Raw genomic sequence first — 8,986 nt, forward strand, 5'->3', positions numbered from 1 at the left:
AAGTTCCAATATGTACAAGTTTAGGTAAGGTTACAAGTACAAGTATATACAAGTTTAAATGTGTTACAAGTTTTCAAGTTTAAGTATGTTATAAGTCCATGTATGTTATAAATTCAAGTATATTACAAGTATACGCATGTTATAAGTCCAAGTATGTTACAAGTTTAAGTACGATACAAGCGTAAGTATGTTACAAGCTACGTTACATGCTTATATATGTACAAGTTCAAGAGTACTATAAGTTCAGAATGTTGAGGAATTTCTTTATGGAGCTAACAAGAATGTTTTTTTTTTTATTGATTTGCCAGCACTATTAAAAGGCTAAGTATAAGTAAGTATGAATTCTGATTTCTGTTAATGATTCAAGCATAATGCATATGTATGAATTTATATCCGTTATGGTATGACATTTATGTATGGTTTGGGTCTGTAAGACCTGCTAATTATTGGTATGGAACAAAGTGCTACTTGGAACTAAGTGCTACGTTGTGAGCCACCGCTAGAGTCCATGTGAGACACCTCTTGAGTCCATACATATGTGAAAATTGTGAGGCTCATGGCCATCTGTATAAGTTGTTATGAAATGAAACAAAGTGCTACACGGAACTAAGTGCTACGATGTGAGTTACCTCTAGAGTCCGTGTGAGACACCTATTGGGTTCATATATGCATGTCCAAGGGCTTTAATGCCAATATGTTTTAAGGGCTTAATGCCAATCTGATAAGGGCTTATGCCATTCTAATATGAAACAAAGTGCTACACGGAACTAAGTGCTACAATGTGAGCCACCTCTAGAATCCGTGTGAGACACCTCTTGAGTTCATATATCTATATGTTCAAGGGCTGTAATGCCATTCTGACAAGGGCTTCATACCATATGTACAAGGGCTATATGCCACCATGTTTAAGGGCTCCATGCCATATGTTCAAGGGCTATATGCCATTATGTTTTAAAGCTTAATGTTAATGTGTTCAAGGGCTTAAAACCATTATGACTCACGATTGGGGCCTAAGGCCATTTAAAATGAAAACAGGAACAGATTAACTACATGATCTTCACATTTATTTATGCATTGTTATGTATTATGTTTAAATTGTGCATTTATGTATCATACTATTCACTGAGCTTGGCTCATCCTATGTTATGTCTGTTTCTGTAGGTAACCAACCAAGTGGTCAGTTCTAAACCATGACGCTTGTCTTCTTTGGTCAACCTTTCCATGTCCAAGCCTAAGAGAAGCTGCTCTTATTTTCTTGAAGTTTTGACGAACTTTGGTTTTGCACTCTAGTTGTTGGCATAAGGTTGAAATGTGTATAATACTTTCTTCCGAAACGTTTTTGGTGTATGCCCAATTATAGAGCTGGGCTTGTGTGTATGTGCGTATATATCCGATATTCAGGTGTATGTTTTAGATGTTATTTGTCTGTTTAAAATTTGTGATCCTGGCATGATAGTAGTAGCTCAATGGAGTTTGTTTCTATTGTCAAATTTTGATATTTAATGCTTCCGTTCAGGCCCCATATATTATATATATAACAGGTTAAGTGTCCGTTTCTGAAGTGGTCATGCCCAAACTTTTAGGGGCGGGTTTGGGGTCGTGACATGGCAAGTAAACACCATAATTACATTTCTGCCATCATGCAAGATCGTCCGAATAAGTGTCCGAGTGTTTAAACCCTAATGCATGACAAATGGCAAACAAACACCATAATTACATATCTGGCATCATGCAAGAGGGTTCGAATAAGTGTCCGAATGTTTAAGCCCTAATGCATGAGAAATGGCAAGTAAACAACATAATTACATATCCGCCATCATGCAAGAGGGTCCAAACAACTGTACGAGTGTTTAAACCCTAATGCATGAGAAATGGCAAATAAACACCATAATTACATATCTGGCATCATGCAAGAGGGTCCGAATATGTGTCCGAGTGTTTAAACCCTAATGCATGGGAAATGGTGATTAAACACCATAAATACATATCTGCCATCATGCAAGAGGGTCCGATTAAGTGTCCGAGTGGTTAAACCCTAATGCATTAGAAATGACAAGTAAACACCATAATTACATATCTGCCATCATGGAAGAGGGTCTGAATAAATGTCCGAGTGTTTAAACCCTAATGCATGAGATATGGCAAATAAACACCATAATTACATATCTACCATCATGCAAGAGGGTCCGAATAAGTGTCCGAGTGTTTTATCCCCAATGCATGGGAAATGGCAATTAAACAACATAATTGCATATCTGCCATCATGCAAGAGGGTCCAAATAAGTGTCCGAGTGTTTAAACCCTAATGCAGTAGAAATGGCAAGTAAACACCATAATTACATATCTGCCATCATGCAAGAGAGTCCGAATAAGTGTCCGAGTGTTTAAGCCCTAATGCATGAGAAATGGCAAGTAAACACCACAATTACATAGCTGCCATCATGCAAGATGGTCTAAATAAGTGTCCGACTATTTATAACCTAATTGAAGAGAAATGGCAAATAAACACCATAATTACGTATCAGCCATCATCCATGAGGGTCCGAATAAGTGTCCGAGTGTTTAAACCCTAATGCATGAGAAATGGCAAGTAAACACCATAATTACATAACTGCTATAATGCAAGAGGGTCGGAATAGGTATCCGAGTGTTTAAACCCTAATGCATGAGAAATAGCAAGTAAACAGCATAATAACATATCTTCCATCATGCAAGAGGGTCCGAATAAGTGTCCGAGTGTTTAAACCCTAATGCATGAGAAATGGAAAATAAACACCATAATTACATATCTGCCATCATGCAAGAGGGTCCGAATAAGTGTCCGAGTGTTTAAGCCCTAATGCATGAGAAATGGCAAGTAAACACCACAATCACAAAGCTGCCATCATGCAAGAGGGTCTGAATAAGTGTCCGAGTATTTATATCCTAATTGAAGAGAAATGGCAAATAAACGCCATAATTACATATCTGCCATCATCCAAGAGGGTCCGAATAAGTGTCCGAGTGTTTAAACCCTAATGCATGAGAAATGGCAAGTAAACACCATAATTACATATCTGCTATCACGCAAAAGGGTCGGAATAAGTGTCCGAGTGTTTAAACCCTAATGCATGAGAAATAGCAAGTAAAAACTATAATTACATATCTTCCATCACGCAAGAGGGTCCGAATAAGTGTCCGAGTGTTTAAACCCTAATGCATGACAAATGGCAAATAAACTGCATAATTCCATATCTGCCATCATGCAAGAGGGTACGAGTAAGTGTCAGAGTGTTTAAACCCTAATGCATAAGAAATGGCAAGTAAACACCATAATTACATTTCTGCCATCATGCAAGAGGGTCCGAATAAGTGTCCGAGTGTTTAAACCCTAATGCATGACAAATGGCAAACAAACACCATAATTACATATCTGGCATCATGCAAGAGGGTTCGCATAAGTGTCCGAATGTTTAAGCCGTAATGCATGAGAAATGGCAAGTAAACAACATAATTACATATCTGCCATCATGCAAGAGGGTCCAAATAAGTGTACGAGTGTTTCAACCCTAATGCATGAGAAATGGAAAATAAACACCATAATTACATATCTGACATCATGCAAGAGGGTCCGAATATGTGTCCGAGTGTTCAAACCCTAATGCATAGGAAATGGTGATTAAACACCATAAATACATATCTGCCATCATGCAAGAGGGTCCGAATAAGTGTCCAAGTGTTTAAACCCTAATGCATTAGAAATGACAAGTAAACACCATAATTACATATCTGCCATCATGGAAGAGGGTCTGAATAAATGTCCGAGTGTTTAAACCCTAATGCATGAGATATGGCAAATAAACACCATAATTACATATCTGCCCTCATGTAAGAGGGTCCGAATAAGTGTCCGAGTGTTTTAGCCCCAATGCATGGGAAATGGCAATTAAACAACATAATTGCATATCTGCCATCCTGCAAGAGGGTCCGAATAAGTGTCCGAGTGTTTTAGCCCTAATGCATGAGAAATGGCAAGTAAACACCACAATTACATAGTTGCCATCATGCAAGATGGTCTGAATAACTGTCCGACTATTTATAACCTAATTGAAGAGAAATGGCATATAAACACCATAATTACGTGTCTGCCATCATCCAAGAGGGTCCGAATAAGTGTCCGAGTGTTTAAACCCTAATGCATGAGAAATGGCAAGTAAACACCATGATTACATATCTGCTATCATGCAAGAGGGTCGGAATAAGTATCTGAGTGTTTAAACCCTAATGCATGAGAAATAGCAAGTAAACAGCATAATAACATATCTTCCATCATGCAAGAGGGTCCGAATAAGTATCCGAGTTTTTAAACCCTAATGCATGTCAAATGGAAAATAAACACCATTATTACATATCTGCCATCATGCAAGAAGGTACGAGTAAGTGTCCGAGTGTTTAAACCCTAATGGATAAGAAATGGCAAGTAAACACCATAATTACATTTCTGCCATCATGCAAGAGGGACCGAATAAGTGTCCGAGTGTTTAAACCCTAATGCATGAGAAATGGCCAACAAACACCATAATTACATATCTGGCGTCATGCAAGAGTGTTCGAATAAGTGTCCGAGGGTTTAAGCCCTAATGCATGAGAAATGGCAAGTAAACAACAAAACTACATATCTGCCATCATGCAAGAGGGTCCAAATAAGTGTACGAGTGTTTAAACCCTAATGCATGAGAAATGGCAAATAAACACCATAATTACGTATCTGGCATCATGCAAGAGGGTCCGAATAAGTGTCCGAGTGTTTATACGCTAATGCATGAGAAATGGTGATCAAACACCATAATTACATATCTGCCATCATGTAAGAGGGTCCGAATAAGTGTCCGAGTGTTTAAACCCTAATGCATAAGAAATGGGAAGTAAACACCATAATTACATTTCTGCCATCATGCAAGAGGGTCCGAATAAGTGTCCGAGTGTTTAAACCTTAATGCATGAGAAATGGCAAGTAAACACCACAATTACATAGCTGCCATCATGCAAGATGGTCTGAATAAGTGTCCGACTATTTATAACCTAATTGAAGACAAATGGCAAATAAACACCATAATTACGTATCTGCCATCATCCAAGAGGGTCCGAAGAAGTGTCCGAGTGTTTAAACGCTAATGCATGAGAAATGGTGATTAAACACCATAATTACATATCTGCCATCATGCAAGAGGGTCCGAATAAGTGTCCGAGTGTTTAAACCCTAATGCATAAGAAATGGCAAGTAAACACCATAATTACATTTCTGCCATCATGCAAGAAGGTCGGAATAAGTGTCCGAGTGTTTAAACCCTAATGCATGAGAAATGGCAAGTAAACACCACAATTACATAGCTGCCATCATGCAAGATGGTCTGAATAAGTGTCCGACTATTTATATCCTAATTGAAGAGAAATGGCAAATAAACACCATAATTACGTATCTGCCATCATCCAAGAGGGTCCGAATAAGTGTCCGAGTGTTTAAACCCTAATGCATGAGAAATGGCAAGTAAACACCATAATTACTTATCTGCTATCATGCAAGAGGGTCGGAATAAGTATCCGAGTGTTTAAACCCAAATGCATGAGAAATAGCAAGTAAACAGCATAATAACATATCTCTCATCTTGCAAGAGGGTCCGAATAAGTGTTCGAGTGTTTAAACCCCATTGCATGACAAATGGCAAATAAACACCATAATTACATATCTGCCATCATGCAAGAAGGTACGAGTAAGTGTCCGAGTGTTTAAACCCTAATGCATAAGAAGCGGCAAGTAAACACCATAATTACATTTCTGCCATCATGCAAGAGGGTCCGAATAAGTGTCCGAGTGTTTAAACCCTAATGCATGAGAAATGGAAAACAAACACCATAATAACATATCTGGCGTCATGCAAGAGTGTTCGAATAAGTGTCCGAGTGTTTAAGCCCTAATGCATGAGAAATGGCATGTAAACAACATAACTACATATCTGCCATCATGCAAGAGGGTCCAAATAAGTGTACGAGTGTTTAAACCCTAATGCATGAGAAATGGCAAACAAACACCATAATTACGTATCGGGCATCACGCAAGAGGGTCCGAATAACTGTCCGAGTGTTTAAACCCTAATGCATGAGAAATGGTGATCAAACACCATAATTACATATCTGCCATCATGCAAGAGGGTCCGAATAAGTGTCCGAGTGTTTAAACCCTAACGCATAAGAAATGGCAAGTAAACACCATAATTACATTTCTGCCATCATGCAAGAGGGTCCGAATAAGTGTCCGAGTGTTTAAACCCTAATGCATGAGAAATGGCAAGTAAACACCACAATTACATAGCTGCCATCCTGCAGGATGGTCTGAATAAGTGTCCGACTATTTATAACCTAATTGAAGAGAAATGGCAAATAAACACCATAATTACGTATCTGCCATTATCCAAGAGGGTCCAAATAAGTGTCCGAGTGTTTAAACCCTAATGCATGAGAAATGGTGATTAAACACCATAATTACATATCTGCCATCATGCAAGAGGGTCTGAATAAGTGTCCGAGTGTTTAAACCCTAATGCATAAGAAATGGCAAGTAAACACCATAATTACATTTCTGCCATCATGCAAGAGGGTCCGAATAAATGTCCGAGTGTTTAAACCCTAATGCATGAGAAATGGCAAGTAAACACCACAATTACATAGCTGCCATCATGCAAGATGGTCTGAATAAGTGTCCGACTGTTTATAACCTAATTGAAGAGAAATGGCAAATAAACACCATAATTACGTATATGCCATCATCCAACAGGGTCCGAATAAGTGTCCGAGTGTTTAAACCCTAATGCATGAGAAATGGCAAGTAAACACCATAATTACATATCTGCAATCATGCAAGAGGGTCGGAATAAGTGTCCGAGTGTTTAAACCCTAATGCATGAGATATGGCAAATATACACCATAATTACATATCTGCCAACATGCAAGAGGGTTCGAATAAGTGTCCGAGTGTTTTAGCCCCAATGCAAGGGAAATGGCAATTAAACAACAAAATTGCATATCTGCCATCATGCAAGAGGGTCCAAATAAGTGTCCGAGTGTTTAAACCCTAATGCATGAGAAATGGCAAGTAAACACCATAATTACATATCTGCCATCATGCAAGAGGGTCCGAATAAGTGTCCGAGTGTTTAAGCCCTAATGCAGGAGAAATCGCAAGTAAACACCACAATTACATAGCTGCCATCATGCAAGAGGGTCTGAATAAGTGTCCGACAATTTATAATCTAATTGAAGAGAAATGGCAAATAAACACCATAATTACGTATCTGCCATCATCCAAGAGGGTCCGAATAAGTGTCCGAGTGTTTAAACACTAATGCTTGAGAAACGGCAAGTAAACACCATAATTACATATCTGCTATCGTGCAAGAGGGTCGGAATATGTATCCGAGTGTTTAAACCCTAATGCATGAGAAATAGCAAGTAAACAGCATAATTACATATCTTCCATCATGCAAGAGGGCCCGAATAAGTGTCCGAGTGTTTAAACCCTAATGCATGACAAATGGCAAATAAACACCATAATTACATATCTGCCATCATGCAAGAGGGTACGAGTAAGTGTCCGAGTGTTTAGACCCTATTCCATAAGAAATGGCAAGTAAACACCATAATTATATTTCTGACATCATGCAAGAGGGTCCGAATGAGTGTCCGAGTGTTTAAACCCTAACGCATGACAAATCGCAAACAAACACCATAATTACATATCTGGCATCATGCAAGAGTGTTCGAATAAGTGTCCGAGTGTTTAAGCCCTAATGCATGAGAAATGGCAAGTAAACAACATAACTACATATCTGCCATCATGCAAGAGGGTCCAAATAAGTGTACGAGTGTTTAAACCCTAATGCAGGAGAAATGGCAAATAAACACCATAATTACATATCTGGCATCATGCAAGAGGGTCCGAATAAGTGTACGAGTATTTAAACCATAATGCAGGAGAAATGGCAAATAAACACCATAATTACATATCTGGCATCATGCAAGAGGGTCCGAATAAGTGTCCGTGTGTTTGAACCCTAATGCATGACAAATGGTGATTAAACACCAAAATTACATATCTTTCATCATGCAAGAGGGTTCGAATAAGTGTCCGAGTGTTTAAATCCAAATGCGTGACAAATGGCAACATAATTACATATCTGCCATCATGCGAGAGGGTCTGAATAAGTGTCCGAGTATTTATACCCTAATGCCAGAGAAATGGCAAATAAACACCATAATTACATATCTGCCATCATGCAAGAGGGTCCGAATAATGTCCTAGTGTTTAAGCCCTAATGCATGAAAAATAGCAAGTAAACACCATAATTACATATCTGCCATCATGCAAGAGGGTCTGAATAAGTGTCCGAGTATTTATAACCTAATTGAAGAGAAATGGCAAATAAACACCATAATTACATATCTGCCATCATCCAAGAGGGTCCGAATAAGTGTCTGAGTGTTTAAACCATAATGCATGAGAAATGGCAAGTAAACACCATAATTACATATCTGCCATCATGCAAGAGGGTCCGAATAAGTGTCCGAGTGTTCACACCATAATTACATATCTGCCATCATGCAAGAGGGTCCGAATAAGTGTCCGAGTGTTTGAACCCTAATGCATGAGAAATCGCAAATAAACACCATAATTACATATCTACCATCGTGCAAGAGGGTCCGAATAAGTGTCTGAGTATTTAAGCCCTAATGCATTAGAAATGGCAAGTAAACACCATAATTACATATCTACCATCATGCAAGAGGGTACGAATAAGTGTCCGAGTGTTTAAACCTAATGTAAGAGAAATGGGGATTAAACACCATAATTACATATCTGCCATCATGTAAGAGGGTCCGCATAAGTGTTCGAGTGTTTAAACCCTAATGCATGACAAATTGCGATTAAACAGTACAACTACATATCTGGCAT

This window comes from Camellia sinensis, unplaced genomic scaffold (assembly GCF_055761805.1).
Source record: "Camellia sinensis isolate YWXY unplaced genomic scaffold, ASM5576180v1 Unanchor6, whole genome shotgun sequence".
Classification (NCBI taxonomy): domain Eukaryota; kingdom Viridiplantae; phylum Streptophyta; class Magnoliopsida; order Ericales; family Theaceae; genus Camellia; species Camellia sinensis.